This window comes from Diceros bicornis, chromosome 18 (assembly GCF_020826845.1).
Source record: "Diceros bicornis minor isolate mBicDic1 chromosome 18, mDicBic1.mat.cur, whole genome shotgun sequence".
Lineage (NCBI taxonomy): Eukaryota > Metazoa > Chordata > Mammalia > Perissodactyla > Rhinocerotidae > Diceros > Diceros bicornis.
The window spans coordinates 26,971,684-26,996,110 of NC_080757.1; the positions used below are offsets into that span (position 1 = coordinate 26,971,684).

The following is a 24,427-nucleotide window of genomic DNA, read 5'->3' on the forward strand; positions in this document are numbered from 1 at the left end:
CTTATGCTATATATAGGAGTTGAGCAAGTGCTTTATAATGAAATATCCCTCCAGGCATTCTATATCTTCTGGTGATGCAAAACCCTCGGACACCCAGTAAGCAGTCTTTTTTAAGTTTAAAATGTTGGCTACTTTATTTCTATTACTTTTCTGAAAGGTTTGGCCCAATATTTTTCATAAAATAATGAAATCTGTGAAAGATTAAAATTTTATAATGGTTGATCCTCAATAGCTAAAAAGCTAGTTATTTAGCAATGCAGCAATTTCTCTGCATTTTCTTGAGCTTTAAGTTCTTGAGCTTTTAAGTTTGATTTCATTAACCCTTTATTTGCTTGATTTCTTCAAGTCAACGAAAGGAATTGTTTCTGAGTTGCTGAGGAAGCTGAAGGTTAAAGATAGTTTCTTAGTAAGTTGATTTATATCAAAGAATTACTTCATATAGATTAACTGAAATAATGATACTAGTAAGGTTTCCAGACCAGGATCATTACAGCATTTTGAGTAGGCCCTCAGTGACAAATTGCTCTAACCTGTTTGGCTCACCACTGTAAGGTTTAAAACAGAAAAATATAAAAGTGTTTAAAATTTTCTTTCTGTTTCCTTATCAGAAATGTTCATTTAGACCATAACAACTGTTAGAACAAGATAACAACTCCAGGCCAGCTGTCAAATGTTTACCATTATCAAAACTCTCCCTGGAGGGAGATGCAACTTTGGCTCGCCTCACCGGCAGTAATTTAATTTTTCCTTCATTCTGACTCGGAAATGGCAGCATTTTTCAAAGCTTCCTCCCACTGATGGCTGAAATTTTCCTTGTGAAATGATTTCCACCAGTCTTGAATCTTTCTTGTTTCTGCCGTCTTCACCTTTGCTGATGGTTCTGCAACTCATCACCAGCTATGCAAACTGACAGTTCACATCCTGGGGCAGCAGCGGGGTCTGGCCTGCAGAAAGGAGCAGCCTGACCAAATTTACGCTCACAAGATCTCTTAATTCACAAAAGCATTTGCTCTAGTTCCTGTTCTCTGCTGCAGGGGCTACAGAGAGGGAGTGGGGGCTGGGGCAGGACCATTGGGAGAATGTTCTGAAGAGAAGAGAGGCTCTCTTCACACTCTACTGAGTACACAGACTTTGGAGATGAAAAACAGACGGAGAGAGGCATTTCCAACCATCTTGCTGATCTGTGCGGGAGTTCATTGAACTGTACAGCATAGCACCAGACCCTCGTGTCATTTAATGTTACTTTTTAAAATTGTTCTTAAATGCTCAGCACAAATATCCCTCCTCCTTTTGCTTAAGTTGACAAAGAATATAAAAATTAAAAAGAAATAAAAAGCTAAATATTGCAATGAGAATGACCAGAAATGCTTTCCTCTCAGGAGAGTTCTGTTTAATATGAAAGTCCTCTTAACAAGAGTGGACAGAGGAAGTTTTAGGTTTGATTTGAACTTCATGTACATGACATATTTCATTTCTTTTCTTCCCTCACAAATTTCAACCCAGGCCACTTGTTTGCAGAAAGTGCCGAATCTTCCCTGGCTGCTTCTCAGATGCTCCTGGAATCTGAGGTTGCCTTTTATCTTCTTCTTGGTAGAGACATACTTTTGTCCTTTTCCCTGCAGCCCTTCGACTCCTCTGCAGAGGACTCATCCCTCTCTACCCCAGACAGACAGCTGGCACGTTACTGTTTTGTAGTGCAAGGTCAATTATGTACGTGTGTACCAGTTTGGGTCAGTCTGAAAATTGCTTTTGAACACAGATTGTTTAAAATGACCCCCTAGGCGTATTTTCTACCCACTCCCTCCCCAGATGTCTAAAACGACCTAATCAAATTGGTAGGTTGTTTTCATGGCTTTGAAAGTGGAACTGTAATTAAAGTAAAAATGATAGAATCCTGAGCTGGAGAGGCAGATTTGAATTCCAGGCTTTGCTCTTCCGCTGACTGTGTCCGTCAGTTTCTTTTCTTGTAACCCTCACAATCACAGTAAAAGGATGGGATTATGGGTGATAACACAATCAAGTCCCTAATTTGGATCCCCCTAATTCAGAATGTATGATTGTGCTAAACTGAAGGTGATCTTTGAACTGTGAGTGAAGTTTGCTATGCAAATTGGTATGTTAAATAATATTTCAGAGGAGATTATTCACTAGCTGAAGAAAATGAAAACATTTCAAACACTTCTACTCATACAGTTAGTTGTAGACAACAATCCTAATTACAGGTATTTCTTATATCAAAATAGATCTCAGAGACTTCTACCTCTGAACGAGTATGCTTAAGTATAACTCACCTATTTCCTTGTTTGAGACTGGCCATTTCCCTAATTGCCTGAATTAGAGGTATTTTTATATTTTCAACAAGGCTTCCCGAATACTCACTTGAGGAGCTTACAAGTTGGTTGGGGATGCAAATACCAATACAAGATAGTATGTGCTAAATTCCAGAAGCAGTGTTATAAAAAGTAAATGTGTAGGAATTTTAGATCAGTAGAAGTATTTGGAAGGTTTAGAAAACAACATATATATATAAATACATATACATGTTGTTTTCTAAACCTTCCAAATATATATAAACAAACACATGAAAGTTTTTTTATTATTTCCAGAGCTTGATATATTCTCTGCCATATAAAATGTTTAACTGATGTATGTATATGAAACCTCCCTCAATTTTGGAATCAACTGATTTTATTTGATGTAGTAGTTCTTCTTATAATAACTACCTTTCGTTGAGTACTTGCCATGTACCAAACATTTTGTGCCAGATGCTGTCACAAACTGTGTTTTAAACTATTCATGGAGGATTCAAGAGCTCAGATGCTCCTCTGGCCAGGTTTCAGTGGAGGGGGCTATAGCAAATTAGCTGCGTTTAAGTTGCTGCCGCTACTCCACTCCATGCCACCATTGCAGAAATGTGGGCTTGGCGTTGCCAGACCTTCCATTTAGTCAAGAGAGACAGGAAATTCACATTTTTATGGATATTTCCTGATTTTTAAAACAGTACATGCCAAATAAAAGTTTGTGACTTTTACATTGTATATTGAACCCCATTTTATCCTCACAACATCCCTTCAAGATAGGAATAATTATTTGTACTTGCCCGCTTTCAACACAGCTAAGTGGCAAAAGTGGAATTCTACCCCAGGTCTGTCTCACTCCAAAAACTACGGTGTTACTGTGCTTCCTCCTCTCTCCCCTAGACTCCTGGGAGGGGTGCTGCGGATAGTATTGGCAGCAGAAGAGTGCTGTTTGGTTAAAGCCAGGCCCTAAACAAAATTATCACATCGTGTGGTACTGTACTGTAGAGTGTCATCTTCCAGAGAAGAGTTATTTATAGCTTTTGGAGGAATTAACTATAACATAAAGGTATTGGTGATTGTAAATATCAAAGAAAAGCTTTTTGCTGCAAATTTATTATTTCAACCTCATGAAACTTCTATAAAAGCTACACAAATACTCAAATCATTTGTAAAGTTCTAAGTTTCACAAAGAGTGGCACAAGTATTGCGGCAATTTTACAAGGCCTGACCTTGCCAGAGAGAGAGGAGAAATTCTTAGGGTCTACTAAATATTTAATCACTTTTGTTAAAATTCTAAATGAACTTGGTGTCCTGAAGGAGTTAACACACCTCCACAAACCTGCCTTCAGCTGGTAAGATCAGGCCCATTATTATTATTATATACAGCTGTAAAAAGCTGGTTACATAGCATAAATTGCATTGAAACGCTTATGCCACAAGATTACTCAAGAAGAATTGTATTGCTTGTTCAGTCATATATTTTGATCTTTATTGCTAGTAGTTTATTCTCATGAGAGTTGGGGATTAGCCTTGCTTTTAATGTAAAAAGTGTATCTATGAGGGTAAAAATATAAAATGAAAATAGATTTTTAATGGCAACTTTGGTTCTTAACATTAATTTTACATGCATTTTTCATTCTGAACTTTTAAACAGTTTTGAGAAACATATGAGAGATTTGTGAACAGGGGCAAGAGAGGGTCAAATGTATCAAATCCTTGGATTCCAGCAAATGCAGGATTTGTGGAAGTGCAGAGAAGCACACATGTGTTGGGAATGTAAATTAAAATAAAACCTCACTTTGTGCAGACGTTGAGAAGTGAGTGGACCACGTTATGACAAATGTCTGAGGCATCTGTCTCCTTAATAAATTAACCAAATATTAAAATAAACATTAATTTTATCAGTCTGCATTTTTTCCTCTCTGGATGAAAGTGATTCAGGAAAAATCATAAAAGAATCTATGGTAGCTCAGCGAGGTTAAACTCAACAGTTGTTTTCTTTGAAGTCTCTGGCCATGAGGTTAATTGCCAAAACTGCTTGTGGAAAAGGTGGTAACAATTTAACAAGACTGTACAACTGCAGAGACTTAGATGAATATCAGGTGTTTGCAGATGTTTTTTCCTAACAGGAAAGGGGGTGGGGAGGAGAGGAGGACCAGAATGAGAAACAGGGGAAGAGGGAGGCCTGAATAAAGTCCCAACTAAACAGCCAATAATTCTTTGTTTGCTTAGCCAATCATCCTGTAATTGGCCAGGAGGTTAATAGGAGTCTATTGATTGGTCGGGAGGAGTGCTTACCATGGCTGTTTTTACAGTATGCTCCCAGACAGGAGGCTGCAATTACTGGAGCTCTCATTCCCACTCTTTAGGGCCATTGCTGCCCTGATTTATGAAACCCGATGAGGTTGCTATTGGCAGTTTATGTTTTAAGTGTTGCCTTCTGGGTCTTCGCTGCTTATGGGTCAGTGTGTTATTTCTCATCATTTATTGTGGTTATTTGAATAGGTAAGCTTATTTATGACTTACTGAAGTAAGGATACATTAAAAATAATAGCCACCGCCCACGTGGACTGAAAAGTGGGGACAATCATACAAGATGTGTGATAGAGCCCTACCTGCTCTAGAAATAGAAATTCTGCTACCACCACAGTTTACAATAGATCAAGAAATAAAATAATGTAGTCCTTTCTTTATCTGCCTTCGACAGACATGTTTCTCAACTCTCCTCGTTAATTCGCACTAACTGATTACACTTAGATTTCCTTTGTATAACTTCTAATAATTAGATTTGGCCGCTGATATTTTAGTTAAGGAAACTGAGGCCATGTTTAAAATGTCTTTAGCCGTCCAGACTGCTTCTGGGGCTTGTGACAGGGCTCGTCTGTCTTAACCCATCCTGACCTGGTCCTGACCTTAGCGTTACTAATAAGGTACTTACCTCATCGTTTCATTTCTCACTTGCTAAACTTGACTATAAATCCTTCCATTACTCAAGATCTTGGTTTTCCACCCTTGCTCAAACCTTCTTTTGTAGTTCAGAGTTCCCTGGGAGCCCAGTTGAAGGGGAGTAAATCTCTACTGATGATAAGGCCCTTGAGCCACAGATTTCTGTGTAGCCACATCTAGACAACTGGATTTCACCTACACTTCCAGCTTGTCACTTAAGGCTAGAATGACCACAACTACTGATGCTGCTACTGCTACTACTATGTCCTCCTGTTTCTCCCACTTCTTTAATTTTACTACTACTACTTCTAAAAAAAACGTATTAAGGACTTCTGCAAATTCTCTCATTGCTTCTTAAGATCTCCATCATTCAGCATCCATGTCTTGAATGACTGCTGTATTCCAGGCACTCTTGGAAGTGCTGTGGATACAGTGGTGATGTGCTGATAGGCCACAGCTGTCCGTGCTGATCGCGTGCCCGCAAACATGGTGAACGTTCCTAAAACTCTCCAAACTTTCCGTAAGAAGTGTGGCGGGGCCGGCTCGGTGGCACAAGCGGCTAAGTGCGCGCGCTCCGCTGCAGCGGCCCGGGGTTCGCTGGTTCAGATCCCGGGCATGCACTGACGCACTGCTTGTCGAGCCATGCTGTGGCAGCGTCCCATATAAAGTAGAGGAAGATGGGCACGGATGTTAGCTCAGGGCTGTCTTCCTCACAAAAAAAAAAAGTGTGGCAAGCACCAACTCCACAAAGTGACACAGTACAAGAAGGGCAAGGCTCTTCTGTATGCCCATGGAAAGCAGCATTATAACAGGAAGCAGAGTGGCTGTGGTGGGTAGACTAAGTCAATTTTCCCAAAAAAGGCTAAATCTGCCAAGATGGTGCTGAGGTTTGACTGTCTTGAGCCCAGCTGCAGATCTCAGAGAATGTTGGCTAGTAAGAGATGCAAGCATTTTGAACTGGGAGGAGATAAGAGAAAGGGCCGTCTGATCCAGTTCAAAGTTTCATACTTCATTTTGTTAATGAAGAGTATACAATCTTGAGGTTGTTTAAAAAAACAAAAAAAAACCTCACACTTATCCCAGTGCTGCAGACTCCTGGTCATTTTTCTTTTGGCCAGAAAGGGGCCCTATAGTTTGGTGGATACACCTCCCCCTACAAAGCAATGTGAGATATGATTGCCCAACCTGGGATAAAGGTTCTACAAACAGCCTCCCAGAGATCATTTTCCTGTAAGGGAACCACTGATTACTGAACTGTTATTTGTGTTCTCTGGACAGTGCAGGAGATAATGCTTTTCCTTATTCCTTCTTTAAAATTTTTTTTTCTATCATCCTATTCTAACTCACAATTTTTCTCATCCTACTGAACTCACTAGAGTTCAAAAGAACCTTAATAGTTTTCTCCCCTGTCAATTGTACATGGAACTCTCTCTCTTCCTGTTGCTTCTGCAAATGAGTGGCCTTTGCCTGCTCTCCCCTCTCATTACCTCACTCTAGAAGTCCGCTCTGATTGTGATTCCATCTTTTCTGAGAGTCTTTCCAACTATTCTGACTAACCTATTGTTACTGTAATGTTATGATGTAGAAGAGTGTTAATCTGACCTGTCCCTCAGTGTGGTAATTATAGTTCAAGTAAAGCATAGTGTTGCTAGGTAAATCTCCTGTAGGGTGGCGTGCCACCAGGTCCACTAGACTCCGAGAATATCACTCATGCTTTTCTCTCTGTTTCGTATCTAGGCAAGATTACCTTTTCTCTCTGTTGTCTTGCTATGGTGGTGTTTTTGCTGTGAATATCAGAGGGAAGGAGATGAGTCTCCGTGCTTAAAAGATCTGACCTCACCAACCCCTCAATGTAATAGGACATCTCCTCCTATTTACTTAATTTGGAATTTATAAGAGAAAGTAGTTTGGTACTTTTAGACAGACTACATGTTCTTTATCCTTTGCTTTTATCATAATCCAAAAATCTCAGAGCCCCCGAGAAAGGTCCCTGAAATACATTCTCTCCACCACTGTATGCCTTTAGAATCCTTGTATCAGTTTCCTCTTTTCTTGTTTTTTGCTGAGCTTCATTGTTTACCTCATTATCAACTTTTATATCAGAACTCAACAGTACTTATAAGATTCTTTAGTAACACAGCGATGTCTGAACTTTTACCTTCCCATTTGTGGGTAGAATCTGTTACTGTTTTCCAAAGGAATTAACAACCAACCGAGAACAACAAAAATTTGAACAATCCATGTTCTGAAACTAGCCAGTTTAAAGGTCTCATCATTTTAGTATCCTTTTGCTGTTGATAAAGGAATTAAGAGAAAGGAAAATAAACAGACAACAGTCCATTCTTTTAGAGAAGGGAAGCAAGGGCTGAGTAAGTAAGTGTAGTGTTCATGCTCTAGGACCACTTTGTTCTCTTAAAGGACCTTTCCTTTAGATATTTGTTGCATTGCCTTCCTTCAGTTTTGTTTCGTTTTCCTTTGTTTTGTTTTGAGCCAGCCATGCCCTTTGCCCGATGACCATGTACAAAAAGGAGGGAAGGAGGGAAGGAAGGAGAAAAACACAACTCGTAATAAAGCAGAGATTGTGAACTTGAGAGTTGGAGCAAATGCAATATTTGGAGATATAACTATTTATAAACTTCGGGCACTGACTCAGCCATGACACGTTCACCTCTTTGGGAGAACTCAGGGAGATTTTTGGCAAAATTCTGTGATTTTGTTTTCATAGTTCTGAGACAAAACTGCCACCATAGACTTTCACATTCTTGAGAAACTAAAACATGACTTCGGTTAATTACCGGAATATTTATTATTTAATGCGTTTAATATAAAAAGGAATAAAATTTATTGTGAATGAAAGTACTGGCACTAAAGATAATTTATTTTTAAAATGTAAATTTGAAGTATTCTTTTGATTGAATGCAACTGTTTTTTTTTTTTGTTTTGGCTTGCAAAAGACAAAAGAAATCATTTCAGCAATGCGTTCCTGTCTGCACTTTTCCTTGAAATTGTCTTTTGAGTATTGAAAAGGGACCAGTAAACAATACAGAGAATTTTTAGTGAGACATTTCAGGCATCATGGAAGGTTTGAGTGGTTCACTCGTGTGAGATGACCTCAATAAGCTCATATTCCTATACAATGAAAAAAAGTGTAAGAAGCTTACATATGATAAAAATGTTTCTCCATCCGAGAGCATGGATTAAAAGAAACTTTGACAGAGTAAAAAATTAATAAACATAATTTGATATGAATTTTGGTGAAAGTTATTAGAGACAAATAGTGGTGGGCCAACGTAATTGATATCTTTATAGGAAAACTTGAATTGAGGCAGTAAATATGTCCTGAGGCTTTGGTGGCATCATAAAATTTTTGTGCTTTATTCTTTGTGACTTAGTGCTTTATCAACAGAAGTGAGTGTTTGTGTTCAGAAATGGATAATTCACACTTCAATCTTGTTTTTCTCTATTTAATCCAGCTTAAATCACAGGTTAAGAGTGGTGGCAAAAAAAAAACAAAACCACTACACACTGCAGAAAAAGTGTAATATTCATCTTGAATCTTAATTTAAATTTGCCACCCAGTGCTGAGCTTTTACATCTGTCTAGGGGCAAACACCTCTGGTATTTGTCAATAAGCAAAAGAAAAATATTGGCTTTCAGATAACAGGCATTTGGTGAACTGGCGACAGTCATGCAAGCGAGAATGTTCAAATGACTTCAGCTCTTTCTAGCTTCATTGTGTCAGGCTGGCAGATCACATATGGCATTATGGAAATAAGCAAATGAAAACCATATTGATCAGCATTGAGAACAAATGTAAAAAAGGTGGTCTCGAGGAGGAGCCGAGGAGAAGAATGCCTTCCCGGTCAACCTGATAGGCCCTTGTTAAGGCCTTTTAATCATTTATTAACGTAACCCTCCTTCTTCCCTTTCCACTCAGATTACCTCAGCCACAGAGCATCCTGCTCCATTTATCTTTTAATGTTTCCTTTATTTAATTTATTTTTAAGCTCTAAGTTATACTCTTATTTCAGAATTGAGTTTTACTTTTCATGGGATTGTTTTAAGTGACTTAAATGACTTTTCCCAAGCTCACGAGGCATTCAAAGGAAGAGAAGCCTTTGCTGAGACTCACCTATCAGCAAATAATTCACTTGGTATGCACCACAACCAAAGGCAGAGAGACAGAGACAGTCAGCCAGACACATTAAAAAAAAGAGTAAAATCTGAGTTGTTCCTATGCCTAATTCTCTGGTTAAGGTTTGGGTCAATGTTTCAATTTTAGTCTTTTTTCAGAGTTTGGAATTTAGCCTGGTAAAATTACTTCAGGTCTGAAACTGGAATCTCAGTCACCTTTCCTTTCCCTCTTCTCTCTGTGACTTGAGTAGAAAGCTGGAGTTTTCTTTTACTTTGTTGCTTTGGGAAGAAAGAGCAATATTTGGTCTGCCTAACTGAGATAGAGAAATGGAAGACTGTGGTTTGTGGAAGATTTTGTTTTCCTTAAAGTTTCCTCACCTGAAATGCATCTTGGGTTTTGTAGGTTTGCTGCTTTTCCTAAGTGACATTCAAACCCAGGGTTGCATGAGCCTGCTTCTCTCCGAGCCTCCTCCCTCCCTCTCTTGCACCCCCGCCTCCAGCTGCTGCCTCCCCTTACATTTTTATGCCCAGGTTCATCACTTGGTAAGAAATTTCCGAGGTGTTTTCTTTCATATGGAACTGTGTCCTTTTGTAGTTGATGAGTAACCTGTGAATGTGATTCTTTGGAATACTAATTGGCATATGACAATAATTGTTTCTACCCCACTTTGGAGCATATATCACTCCTAAAAAAGATTCATACACACAAAAGAAACCTGAAATATGGATGTAAGTGAATGCCCTTAAACTGCTGCGTACAAACCAACTCTGTGATGGACTTTTTCACGTGTTATTTAGCTAATTGACAAAACTGAATATTTGTTATTTTTTTTTACCTTTTGAAACTACTGTTTGTAACAAAAAAAACTCTTCAATATTGAACAACAGAAGTATCACTTTCCTATAAATTCAGCATTGGATTCTGAAATAGGTATTCATAAAAAAACAAAAAATGTGGTTAATTTCTGGGTGCCGTGGGTGATCAAATTGTTGAACTTTCTTTTTGCTCTGGACTCCTGGTCTGTGGCCGTTTTGTCATGATGATTTTTAACTTTGCTTTCCTGTGCATCTTGGCGGAATATCTCTGATGGATTTGGATATCAAAAGATGCACAGTGTGTAGATCTAATTTATCTAAACAGAATCAGGAATTTTATTTTATTTTGGTTCTCCCTTGGGACTCCAAAGATATATTCAATAATATATTTGAAAAATCCATGTATAAAATCTATTTTATCTTTTCTTCTTGCATCCTCATTGATTTCTAAGTGCTTTTCCTCATAGACTCACATTACTAGCCCACTTTCCTCTCTGGGCTCTACATCAAACAGTGTAGGAATTACAGCAAGAGTGCTATCTGTGCAAGACTTGCTCTCCTTGTTTGTTGCAGAAGAGCAGAACATGAAACAGTGAGTGGACTATGCAGAAACGCTCTCCCTCTCCGGCTCTTTTTTTTCTCCCTCCCTCCCTCCCTTCCTCTTTTTTCCACTCTTCCCTCTCCTTCTCTTCCTCTCTTTCTCTCTCTCTCCCCATTCCCAATGGGAGTGTTGTTTATAGAGCATTATAATTTATAACTGAAGAGAGTGGATTTAATTTCAGTGGAGAGGCTCGCCAGCAGGGCGCCAGCCTGCAATCATATGAATCAGCAAGCTGCAAACTCTATTGAATGGAAAGTATTATCGCTGGCCACAAACGGACACTGTTTCTCCTAAACAACTCCCTTGGTGCAGGAAGACCTTGTCTTCATTCATCTATTTTACATATCTACTTCTGTTTTAATTTTGCCATTTCCTAAAAGTGTTTTCTCTTTAGACTGTGTCTTTTATCTAACTACCTTATTTCCTGACCCAACATTGGAAACTGCTATTGTATATTTCTGGCTGATTTGGTATTTCTTCTATCTCCATCCTTACTATGTATGACTTTAGTTTTCCCTTTGCTTCTCCTTCCTGCATATGAGTCTTTTTTTTTTTTAATGGGAGCTGTTAAACATGCAAACAAGACTAGGATGAACCATTAGCATTAATATTGTAAAATGCTAGTCAATTTCAATCACCTAAAGTTTTATTTAATCATGGATATTTTGTTTATACTTGGATATTTTTTCTACATTCATGGAAAGATTTACTTGTCCTTCAAACATCTGGAAGATGATTTCTTATTCTTTACATGACCCATCAAATCTCTTGTAACTTGAGTACCAGTACCTTTATGCCAAGTTTTTTTAGTGTTTCAGTCATTTTTTTAGAAAGAGTGCTAGAATATGTGCAGGACTTTTTGTGTTTGGTATTTGTTTTAATCCAACATTGGCAGCTTTCATGTAGTTAAGCTAAATCTTTGAGTCATTTGAAAAATCAAGTTAGACCTATAAAGCTGGTACCTTTTTCCAAAATATTTTACTGAATTCTTGTAGCTATTATAATTGTTGGTAATTTTGGTAGTGAATCTTTAACTGAGATTAGACGGGTAGCATTAATATTGCATTAAATATCAGGCTCTCTTCATCCAGTCTTTTGAATAATTTCAACACTCATGTCTTAATGAAATTCAAGTTGCACAAATAGCTGGTTGACTGATAACTGATATTCACTTAAAGGAAGAGAGGCAGTAAGGACTCTCCAGTTAAGGAATTCTATTTAGACGTCAGTGGAAAAGCCCGAGTAGTCTGACTGCATTGGTTTAAAATAAAGGTCTTATATATTTAAAAAATACTAACAAATACAAAAGTTAGCAAATAACCAAAATGCTAAAAGCTCAGAAATTTGATGCGAAGTACATATCTGTTATTTTCAGAAATGTATTTTACTTGTGTGTGTATAAGGGGAAATTATTTCTATATCAGCTTGCATATTTTCTTGACACAATTTAACATCAACAAATCAAAATACATGTAACCATCATTTTTCTCATTTAGAGCACAAACTTATGAATCATATGTATTCACACATTTTCTCCTTTAAAGCCTGAGAATAGAGTTATAGTCTTCACTGTCTCAGCTAGCAATTTTTTTTGCCTTTGATTACTCAATAAGAATTACACGTAGGAACAGAAAATCAATATGTTTACTTCTGCTTATTTTCAAAATTGAATGTGGCTGTGGTTTAATATCAGAGAAGGTATACCCAGTGTCAGCTTAAAGAGGTTTCGTTTGGTTTAGTTTTAAATTCCTTGCAGTGGTAGTTGTTACTTCTAACAGCAATTAACTGTCAACAAAAGTAAAGTTTTTTATCACTCTGTTTTTATTCCAAGAAGTAGTGTGTGAAATGAAGAAGAAAATTGTGAGGTGATTGCAGGTGAATGTATTTCTAAATCCTTTTATTTCTGACTTAAAACCAGTTGGTAAGCCTGACTCATGATGCGTGGGTTTTTATTGAACTAAGTTTAGAAAAAGTACAGGCAGCTCTGTAATGAATATCTTTGTACAGAAATCTTGAGCATTTTTAATATCCTTGAGGAGGTGGGAGTACTATAGTGAAGCGCAAACATTTGAGTAAGGGTGGAATGACTTCACAGTGAAAAGGCCCTCGACTTCATCCCTTTCTTTTCGGAGACGGGGAAAGGGAGAGCCTGTGTCTTTTCACTTGAGTTGTGTGGGCTTAGTTATTGTGTTTGGTTTGTTTGTTGTATTTTTACCTGAAAGATGTCTCTTTCTCGACCTGTAATGTAACGTACGGTTCAAGACAAACATGGTTTATTTGTGCCTTATTCTGATTAGTTCCTATTTAAAAAAAATTCTACCATAAGAACTCTCAAAACTCAATCCTGGAACAGATAAGTTCCGTTTGCTTGTATATGATATGGAAAGGATTAGTTTCTTTAAATTAGTACCCATAGTTAATTCCTTGAAGACTTTTCTGCAATTGAAGTAGAAGAAAAAATGTGGTAGTTATCTTTGATTTAAACAAATATATATATTGAAAATACAATCATTTTTAAATACGTTTGTCCCAAATCATTGTATGTTACTGGATTCAAAAACATAAATCAAGTGCAAGGAAGTACAGTTCACTAAAATGTTGTTTTTTATCATCTAAAGCAGAGTGGTTGTTTTTTGTTTTGTTTTTTGCACAACTCATGCATGTTACAGTGACCTGACTTTTAACACAGTATCTGGTTCCTTGATCGGAAAAACTTTATCAATTGTCTGAGTGGATTTTTAAAATGTTACTAGATGACCTTGTAGAAGTCCCTCCCCTGGTTGTGTAGAGAATAGGTGGCATTGACACAATTGCCATTGGCTTCCTTGACCGTTCGTATCCAGAGTTTTCAAGCGCTGCTTTAACAAAACGCGTTCGGGCATCGAGGCTGACAGCTACGTTTCCCCTCCCTGCAGCTCTGCTTCTGGACCGTGTGCTTGGCCGATTTAGCAAAGCTTAGAAGTCAGCTGCATCTGTGTGAGCCAACTCTGCTTTGACTGGGAGCAATTGAGTACACCGTTTGTTTTCTTTTCTAAATATCACAAAAGTTTGATTTTCCATTCACTAGGGCTTTTTTTTTAATTGCCTTGGGCTAGAGGTTTACCAATTTTTCTAACATCTATACTTCCAAAATATAAAAAAGGTCATGGCCTCATTACTGATTGTAGTGGATAACACTGTTCTCGCTCGAGTTAAAACTGTGACCTTGGTGGGGGATGGGGAAAGGCCCTACTGGTGGCTGCTTTCCTCACTTTTTGGAGCTTTGATGTGTTCCTGCAATTCATAGAAATGCAGGGGGGTTCAGGGAGAGGCAGCTGGCTGGCAGCGACAGATTAAAATATTTCTGACCCACAAAAGTAACCAAATGCCCATATTTCTTCATTTAACATAATTAATACCTTGTATTTCCATTGACTTTGATAAAGTGGCCTTCCTCCTCCCACCCCACCCCCCTTCCCTCTGACAACTTTGGGAAGACTGCAAGAGATCTGTAGTTAAAATACTCTGCAGATGATGAAGGATGGCATGTCTTAAAAAAAGCTAACATCAAAAGTCTCAATTAGGTTGCTGCCTAGCAGGAAGCTTATAACCACATTAAAATGGAAAAGTTATTTCATTTTTAGTATACTGTATTTCAGCAACAAAGGATGCAATCTAAGAGCAGTATGAAACATTTTGGTTTAGCTGCCAAGTAAATCCACATTTTGTTATAAATGTGTAATTACAGGAAATATAGGAAAAGAAAAGTGTTAAAACATTTCTTATCAAATATTGTGAAAGAGGAATTTGGTGCATTTGGAATTTAGGAAAAGCCTGGGATGGATTTTGGTCATGTTGCAAGGTCTACTTGTTGCATTTAATTTAAAGAAGTTGTCTTTATTATCACAAAGTTTTTTCAATTTATTCTTTAAAAGACAGGGACAGCGGCACAAAATATGCCTATAGGTTTAGGCGATATTTGATCAGTCACATGATTATATCAGTGTCTTTTTTCTTTCGTTTTGCGCCTCAATGTACACATTTTTGAGTGAAAAGACAGATGATGTCTTTATTTTAAACAACCTAAGTAATGGTTGACCAAGCCATCTGGAAAGATGATGTCAGCTGAGGGCAAGGGTGGTTGGTTGCTGGTTGAGGGTAGTCGTCTGCCTCTTCCCCCTAACACACTCACCAGCCTCCACAAATCCAGTTTCATGGTGCCTGAGTTGCTGTCTGGTTGGTTGAACTCATTCTCCTCAGCTTATATTTAACTAGTAACTTGTGCTAGAAAAGTATCGGTCCTGCCTTCTCTGGACTTTACAAACATGATTGCTGGACAAAGATGAGCAGCGCTGATCTGTTATGATGGACAGAATTCAATTATGTTACTCTCGGAGGGGAAAAATGCACAAGTTTAATGTCATAACTAAATTGGATTCCTTCCTCTAAGAAATCCTAAATTTGTGTTTAATAGCCAGATAAATTTAGAGCTAATTTACATTTACAGGCTGATTGTAGATTTGGTTGATAGTCCATCGAGTTTGGTCTGTATGTGGATGGTTTTATTACTCCAAATGATATGTATGTATCCTGGTCCTGCACTATTTTTTTCTTAAGTAAAAATTGAAGATGTCTTATTGGAAAATGCCCTGGGTAAGTACACAGACAGTGACTGCAGTGTGTATGGAGCCACTGTTCTTACAGAAGTGTGTATGGTTCATATAAGAAGGGAAGCCCCATCAATATTCTTACTCTCTGTGGGATGGGGGTAAGGAGAGGATCATTTCACGAGGGAGGGCTCGCGATGGAAGTGCAGAAGTGCTCCTGACAGCTGGGTTTCTTTTTATTTCCAACAAATAGATGTTTCATATGCATTTGCCTCCAAAGGGAGGGGAATTTTTTTCATATTATATGGCCACAGAGAAAGGATAAATACACACACCATATTTTGTTTGGAGATGTCCTGACAGAATTCCTCATTACGTTTTTCCATGCTACACAGTCTGTTGTACAGCAGCAAGACCAAGATGATCCCAGTAATAAACCTTAATGGTATGGTTCACTGATTTTTTTGGACTCTGCATTTATTTTAGCAGACTTCTCTGATAGCTTTTTGCAGTTTTCAGCTTTTTGTTGTTGAAAACAAAAATAATAAGTAAACCAGTTCAGAGATATATTTCTTTTCCTGAAACTGATTCCACGTCATAGTGCCCTCCTTGGGGAGGAGCTATGTTTCTAGCCAAGGCTGGAACCTGAGGAACCACTCCTGATGGAATATGAGAAAGAACAGGGTATTATTTACTTTCTTAATGTTCCTGCCTTTTCTTATTATTTGAGACATTCAAGAGGACCAACACGGTGTTAGAATTTTTTCCTTAAAAAAATATATACTTACATATCTTGTTCAAGTTTTATACATAATTCTATAAGTTTAGTCTTACTTTGTGAAAGATCAGAACAACATTTTATTCACATTTATTCAACAAATTTTTGTTGAACACCTATTGTGTGATATAATAGTGACTACCTAGAATGTATCTACCAGAAGTAGATGTTGTTCCCATTATATGAGTGAAGCACTACAGCACACATGATAAATATTCTTGAATAAGATGTTTCTTCTACACTAAAATTTAAGGGATCACTCTTCTCAACTATCAGGAGATGGGGTAGTTTCTTTTCTCTTAACACTTGACCAAGATATTTTAGGTTTGAAGGAATAGCTACAATATGTTATTCCAATTCAGAGCTGCCCAGATTCTTTATTGAGTTTAGATTAAAGGTTTCATCCCAGAGTACCTTCTGGAATATAGGTTAAGAAGTGGTAATATTCCATTTATCCAGAAGTCAAACAAACAAACAAAACTCAAACTGAAGATTTAATTGAAGTGACCATATTGTTAGGCACTGAAATCAATGATAAGGATGTGACTTTTTTTATTTTTGGAGACATCAATACTGGGAAATTTATAAAACCCTTAATAGTTTTTATAGCAATAAAAGTACCATAGAATCGTGTGTAGTCATTCTGAAACAGTGGCACGATATTGAGCTATCTTCTAAATCATCAAAGAAATATGAAATTGTATTCAGTATAGTTTTTGTATTAGGCATGCTTCATAATTTTCTAGTTCCTTATAAGTTAGTATCTACATATGATAGATATGATACCTCTTCATTAATAAGAATGTTCTGTTAACCACAACATGTTATTTCCTGTTTGGACCACTTTCATGGTCTGTTTTGAGAATGCTGAACCGAATAAACCCTACCGTGGGCATTCAGATTGAAAGGTGATGATCCTAGTTGATTCTCCGTAGAAGTGTCTGTCCAAGAAGCAGAGTACTGAGCAGGCCTGCCTGGGAGAATGCGTGCCGTGACAGTTTCTACCCATTAGATTCTTACTCCTTTTGATGCCTTTTTCTCTCCTTCGAGTTTCTTCAGTTATCTGACATGTTTCAAAAGAAGCCCTGTTAGGGCCCAGAGTACTTAGAGACTTTTCTGGCAAAGGAAACCCTGAGATCCAAAGGAATTAGAACAAATTCACCTAAGAACTCGGATGCTCTCCAGGAAATACCTTATGCTTACTGCCCACCATTATTTAGTTTTGCCACATCTACCTTTTTTTTTTTTTTAAGTTAAAAAAATTTAATGAAATTCTTTGCAAAAAGAATTAAGGTTTAGTAAAGGAAACAAAGTATATACAGATGAGTAAATACTGTGAATATAATCAAATACAATAAAACTTTAAGTGGTCAAATCCCTAAATTATTTGGCTCTTCTGGCTCACAGTACTTTCGGAATGGTGCATAGGTCCAGGTCTAACGCTCCAATACATGACCAGTGTTCTCAATGTGAAGTGATTTTTGTCCCTCAGCGGACATTTGGCAATGTCTGGAGACACTTCTGGTTGTCACAACTGGGGAGGTGCTACTGGCATCTAGTGGGTAGAGGCCGTGGATGCTGCTAAACGTCCCACAATGCACAGGACACCCCCTCAAAGAATTATGCAGCTCAGAATGTCAATAGTGCCAAAGTTGAGAAATCCTGGAATAAATGATTAAAATAAGATGGAATTACCCACTGTCCTCATGTTTAAATTAGCATCAAGATGAGAGTAGGAAAAGCCTAGTGACGTGAACTCGGAGGGCATTTATGTGATTTTTGAAAAATTATTCTAATTTATAGAGAATTCTTCACTTACATTGCCTCAGTCCTTGAAAGAACTCAGGCAGGAATTATTATTTTATATTTTATAGATGAGTAAACTGAGGCCTAAGGACGTTAAGTAATTTCAGCATAGTGACTAAGTGTTAGAGCTGTGAGTCAAACTGAGGTTCTGTAAATCGGAATACTGTCTTTTCACCATGTAATACTGCCTAATTCTTTGTGATGGTAATGATCGTAGCTAAAGTAGGTAATTGCTACTTTCAGCTTCTCAATGAATAAAGGAAACTAAGTCTTTTGATAAGTTTTCCCCCATTATTGCTAGTTTAGGAGATGCCCCTGCTCAGTTTCTTTTCATCCTTGTAAAACAAAACACCTTCTCCAGGAGCTCCTTTTGGCAGATTATCAACAAGCAAAAGCCTTGAATTCCTTTATGGCATATTTTTGTCCTGTAAAGTAGCTTATATAACCAATAGCTTCCTCAGTTCTTCCCTCCCAACTACTTCTAGTTAAAAGGCAATTTGCAATAGGGTCTCAAAATGCTAGGTTTACAGCTCTATGAGCATTTGCTTATTTTGTGAAATAGGTAGATATTTATTGAATCCTTACTAGGTTCTTAGCAGTTTGGGAGATGAGAAAATGTTGTTCCTTTCTCGATTCAAGGAGCTTTAGTTGGGAAAGATGAGGCATAAATGCATTTGAATTACTTAAAAGATGAAGAAATACCATAAGACATTATATGAGCAATTGCAAAATTAATGGTGTAGATAGTAAATGCTTTGTGTTCGGGGAAGGGAGACCCATAGTTTTAGAACTGTAACACTGATAGAGTCCTTAGCTAGTCCTACCCCTTAAGAGAAGGTAGAACTCAGCAAGATTAATATACAGGCTTACATATATACAGCAAGATATTGCTATATCTGGAATTCAAATTCAGATCTTTTCGTTGCCAGTCTCTTGCCTGAACTACACCCTCTCCCTGCCTATAGTCACTTAGATTTTTGAGAGAGAAATGAAATCTTACCATCGGTATTTTTAAGCTTCCGTCAGGTAGTTTTTAAGCAGGTATCTATTGAGCACCCTGATGTGTCCTGGGCATGAGGTACTAGGTACTATAAAAGATGGTCCCTGACTCAAGTAGTTTACAATCTAATGGGGTAGAAATATATACAGTTAACTGGACTACAAGGTGAACTTAAGTGCGTGCCACAAAAGAGCTTATATATAGAGAGAGAACTGTGGGAACCCCGGGATGAGGGGAGAAATCTTATTTATGGGGACTGCAGCTTCTTGTAGGGGATACGTTTGAACGGGTGGCAGTGTTTGGAAGGGCATTCTGTGCAAAGAAGAGTGCTATGATTTACTTTCTGTTTTTAGTGCTTTCACAATTAGCTCCTATTTTCCTTTACTCTTTCAAATCTCATCTCTGGTCCCCATTTTTCACCCTCTTAGCCACCTCCACATGGGGTTTTGCCTTGCTGCTAAAACCTACTTTTTGGCATTTGCTGTCACTATAGGTTTACTTTCTCTCCTCTTAGGTAAAATATGGCACTGCCTGTCTCCTGATTCTAGAAATAATTTGATTTCTCCATTGGTTTTTATCATTCATTGGAAACAACTAAAATTTATGCCCATTGACAAAATTCAACATTAGTTTGTTTCATTTACTGGGTCAAGCTTGATTTTTCTTTCTTCTGATCTGTCTCCTTCTTTCTGTCTTTCATTACTCTAACTCGATGCTTTTTTCTATCCCTCCACAGTTTTTCTTTTTTAACTTTTACACTCTGGAAGATCTTCTTGATGACTCTTAGACACCAACTCCTTATCTATTTACACCTATCATATGGAGCTGTTTTATCCCTTGAGCCTTTTATATTTCTCCCTTCTCCTACATTTCGTGTTTAACATTTAACTACCAAGCTGCAAAATGGTTTGACATCATTTTGTGTGTGTGGGGGGGGGGGGGAAAGCAAGCAAGCAAATAAAAGTTAATTTTGAATAGCAACTTTGAATCATTAATGACTGCATGGAGATTTAGGTCATAATTTTCTCACCTTATTCAAATATTTATCTCTAATTTTTCTCCTGCCAAAGTCTAGAATTCCAAAGTGTCTTTCCTCAGTAATTTAATTGGGCCACAAGTTTGAGGCTTAATGATGGATCAAAAAATGTATGATATGCTTGAGAGATCAAGACAGCAAATTGATTACTGTTGTAGCAAAGGTTGGCAAATGTGGGAGAGGGAGCAGGTACTGCCCTGTGCTGCAGGATCTGACTCAATGATCAAGGTCAGCCTCAGTTCATTAACTTCTTCTGAAGGCTTATGGTCGTTGTAAATATAACTTCTCATACCTTATATTCTAATTACAATATAGTACGGTTTTGGAATGACTTATGTTTACTTCAGTAACATCCTAGAGTAATATAGGATGTTGAAAGGTCTAGGGTTGTGTAAGCTGATTTCTGGTCATTTTGCCTAGTTGCTTAGTGACCACAAATGGAAAATCTCACCCCTCAAGATATCTGTGGATAAATATGTTCCCATCCATGGGCACATTAGTCAGAGGCCTATTCTTAACCTAATCATCTGAAACCATCATCTGTTTTAAGGAGCAATTTATGGGGATTCTCATTGTGTGCTCAGCTAACACTATTAAAAATTGGAATGTACATCATGCTAATGTTTAAGACCTCACTGTCAAGAAATATGTTTTCTCAACAATTCTAATACCCATTTCATGCCTATGTTTAGATAGCACCATAAGTTGTTTTGACCATAAATTGCTAATAAGACTACTTTTAGATGACTTTTAAAGTATTTCACTTGGAGAAAATGGTAAATCACTTTAAACTTAACATGTTATCTTCATTCTAGATTTCATAAAAATTGTTACATGTCCAGTCCTTTGCACAGAAGTATAATAACTTGGTTTGGGGTTTTGTACGTGGATAACTTAACTGCGTTATGAGACAGGATTCTTTTGTTTAAGGATTCCTCAGTGCATTTAGAAACTCTCAACATCAGCCTTCGTAAATAAACACAAAATCAGAAAAATCGATATACTTTTTCATTTGTTATATAGATGTTAAAGACCATTTGAGAAGCAGACACTGGTGTTGGTGATAAGATAATAAATTGGAGTTTTTTTAAGCTAAGGATATTTGTGGATATTGGGCAATTTTTTACTAATCTCATTTAAAATAGATTTTGTTCCTTTCAATTTCTATAAGTTGATTTTAATAAAGGGAAAATAATTAACATTCATTTTCTAAGCATTAATTGGATACTCCATACATAAAATTTTACAAGGCTTTCAATGAATGCAGGCACCAGACTTATCCTTTCACCTGAAACAAATAAACTGGACAATTATATGATACAGTGGTTTTCAAGGTATTGGGTATCAGGCAGTTAAGGACAGTGATCCATGAGAGATGAGAAACAAATGAAGTGAGTCCTACAATTGTCCTGGCTCATTGCCGGTACATATTGTAGGGAGGTGGAATCCAGGTGGAGCAGAGCAGTCTCTTGGAAGAGGTGAAGCTAGGAGTTTGGGGAGGCCAAGGTGTCTGATGTTCTCAGGGCAGAGTACCAGAGAGGAGAGAGCTGCACGGATAGCTCTAGAGATCTGCACAGGATATCCTGCAAGCCTTCAGCTGAGTACTGAACAGCATACAGAAACTACTCAAGACCCGGGAAAGAACTACCTAAAAAGATTAGAGGGAACATTCACTGGAGCTCCCACAGGGCTGGTAATAGTTTCTGTTCCCATCAGCCAGAGTGGAAAATCTCATAACTTACAGCCAAATGGGGAGAATACTCAGAAGGCCTTTGCCTCCACAACAGGGCAAAATTTCTCCTAGATTATCCTGCTCCAGTCCTGCCTAACAAAGCTTAAAAGCAAGACCCAAGGCACATCATAATCAAATTACTTAAAGTGAGTGATGAAGAGAAAAATATTGTAAGCTTTTTACACTATGCATGAAGTGTTATAATATTCTTTAAGGGTAGACTTTGATAAGTTACAAATATATGATATAAACTCTAAAGCAACCACAAAAATAACAAAGATTTATATAGCTAATAAGCCAACAAATGAGATAAAATGGAATCCTAAAAATATTCAGTTAATTCAAAAGAAGTCAGAGAAGAAAAGGAAAAAAGAGACCAAAAAACATATGGACAAATAAAAAATCATATAGCAAGATGGTAGATTTAAACCCAGCCATTTCAAAAATCATATTAAATGTAAATGGGCTAAACACCCAATTAAGAGAAATTGTCAGATTGGATAAAAAAGGAAGGTTCAAGAAACCCACTTAAATATAAAGACACAAATAGGATAAAAGTAAAGGTATGGAAATAACAATATACTATGTTAACACTAATCAATAGAAAGCAGCAATGGTTATATTAATAGACAAAGTAGACTTCAGAAGAAAGAATATCATTACAGGATAAAGGGACACTCATAATGTTAAGGGTGTTAATTCATAAAGAGGACCTATCAATTATAAATGTTTAAATGCCTGATTACAGAGCTTAAAACATATGAAACAAAAATGAACTGCAACCAGAATTAGGTAAACACACAATTGTAGTTGGAGATTTCAGCATCCCTCTCTCGATAATTGATGGAATAATAGACAAAGAATCATCAAGGATATAGGAGACTTGAATAACACTAATAACCAACTTAATTTCCTTGATATTTATATGTACTGTCATGTGTCACTTAACGATGGGGATACATTCTGTGAAACGCGTTGTTAGGCAATTTTGTCGTTGTGCAAACATCATAGAATGTACTTACAGAAACCTAGATGGTATAGTCTACTACACACCTAGGCTATATGGTACTAATCTTATGGGACCACCATCATATATATGGTCCATCATTGACTGAAACATTGCAGGGCATGACTGCATATATATACATATAAACCTCCACCACCACCAGCAGACCCACCTTCTTTTCAAGTGCACACAAAATATTTACTATGATAATTCATATTCTGGACCATAATGCAAGCCTCAATAAATTTAAAGGATTTAAATCCTACAAAATGTGTTCTCTGACCACAATGCAGTTAAATTAGAAATAAATAACCAGAAAATAGTTGGAAACTAACACTTCTGAATAACTCATGGATCTAAGAGGAAATAAAAAGAAAAATTAGAAATTATTTTGAACTGAATGAAAATTCAGACACAACATATTAAAATTTGTGGGATGCACTAAAGCAGTACTTAGAGGGAAATTTATAGCACTAAATGCTTATATCAGAAAAGAAGAAAGGTCTCAAATCAATGACCTCAGCTCCCATCTTAACAAACTATAATAAGGATTAAAGTGGAAATCAATTAAATAAAAACAGAAAAACAATAAAGAAAATCAATGAAAGTTTAGTTTCTTAGTTTTGACACCAAAAGTGTGGTCCATAAAAGAAAAAATCAATATATTGGACTTCATCAAAATTAAAAACGTCTATTCTTATAATGATACTTCTAATGGAATGCCACACATTGGGAGAAAATATTTCCAAATCACATATCTGATAAAGGACTTGTATCCAGAAGTAAATATATAAAAGCTCAATGATAAGAAAACAAACAACCAAGTAAAAAATTGGGCAAGTGATTTGAACAGATTTCGAAGAAGAAATACAGATGGCAAATAAGCACATGCAAAGATGTTCAACATCGTTGGTCATTAGGGAATTGCAAATTAAAACCATAATGAGATACTACTACACACTTACTAGGTTGTCTAATATTAAAAATACTGACCGGGGTCAGCCCTGTGGCCTAGTGGTTAAGTTTGGAATGCTCCGCTTTGGCAGCCCAGGTTCGGTTCCTGGGCATGGACCTACACCACTCGTCAGTGGCCATGCTGTGGCATCCCACATACAAAACAGAGGAAAATTCGCACAGATGTTAGCTCAGGGCGAATCTTCCTCAGCAGGAAAAAAAAAAATTCTGACCGTACCAAGTCTTCGCAAGGACATAGAGCACATGGAGTTTGCATACACTGCTGTTGGAAATACAGAATCGTACAAACACTTTGGAAAACAATTTGGCAGTTTCTTAAAACATTAAACATTAATCTACCATATGACCTTGCCATTCTGCTCCTAAGTATTTAACCAAGAGAAATGAAAGCATGTGTGCATGCAGAGACTTGTACATCAGAATTTGACTGCAGCTATATTTGTTGTAGCCGAGAACTGGAAACAACTCAAATGACCATCACTAAGAAAATGGATAAACTGGTGTTCATTCATAAAATGGAATACTACTCAGCAATCAAAAGAATAAATTTTTGATAAATGCAATAACGTGTGCATTTCAAAATAATTAAGTGAAAGGAACCAGACCAAACAAATACATACTGTATGGTTTCATTTATATGAAATTCTAGAAAATTTTAGAAAATACATTTAATAAATAAATAAAATTTAAAAAATAGAAAATGCTAACAAA

The 24,427-nt window shown here is 37.1% G+C and overlaps 1 protein-coding gene across 6 annotated transcripts in view; it reads left to right on the forward strand.

Annotated features, from left to right (window-relative positions):
• BCAS3 (BCAS3 microtubule associated cell migration factor) overlaps nucleotides 1–24,427 on the forward strand; it is a 559,119-nt gene that overhangs the window by 356,282 nt on the left and 178,410 nt on the right. The gene's annotated exons all lie outside the window — the stretch shown is intronic.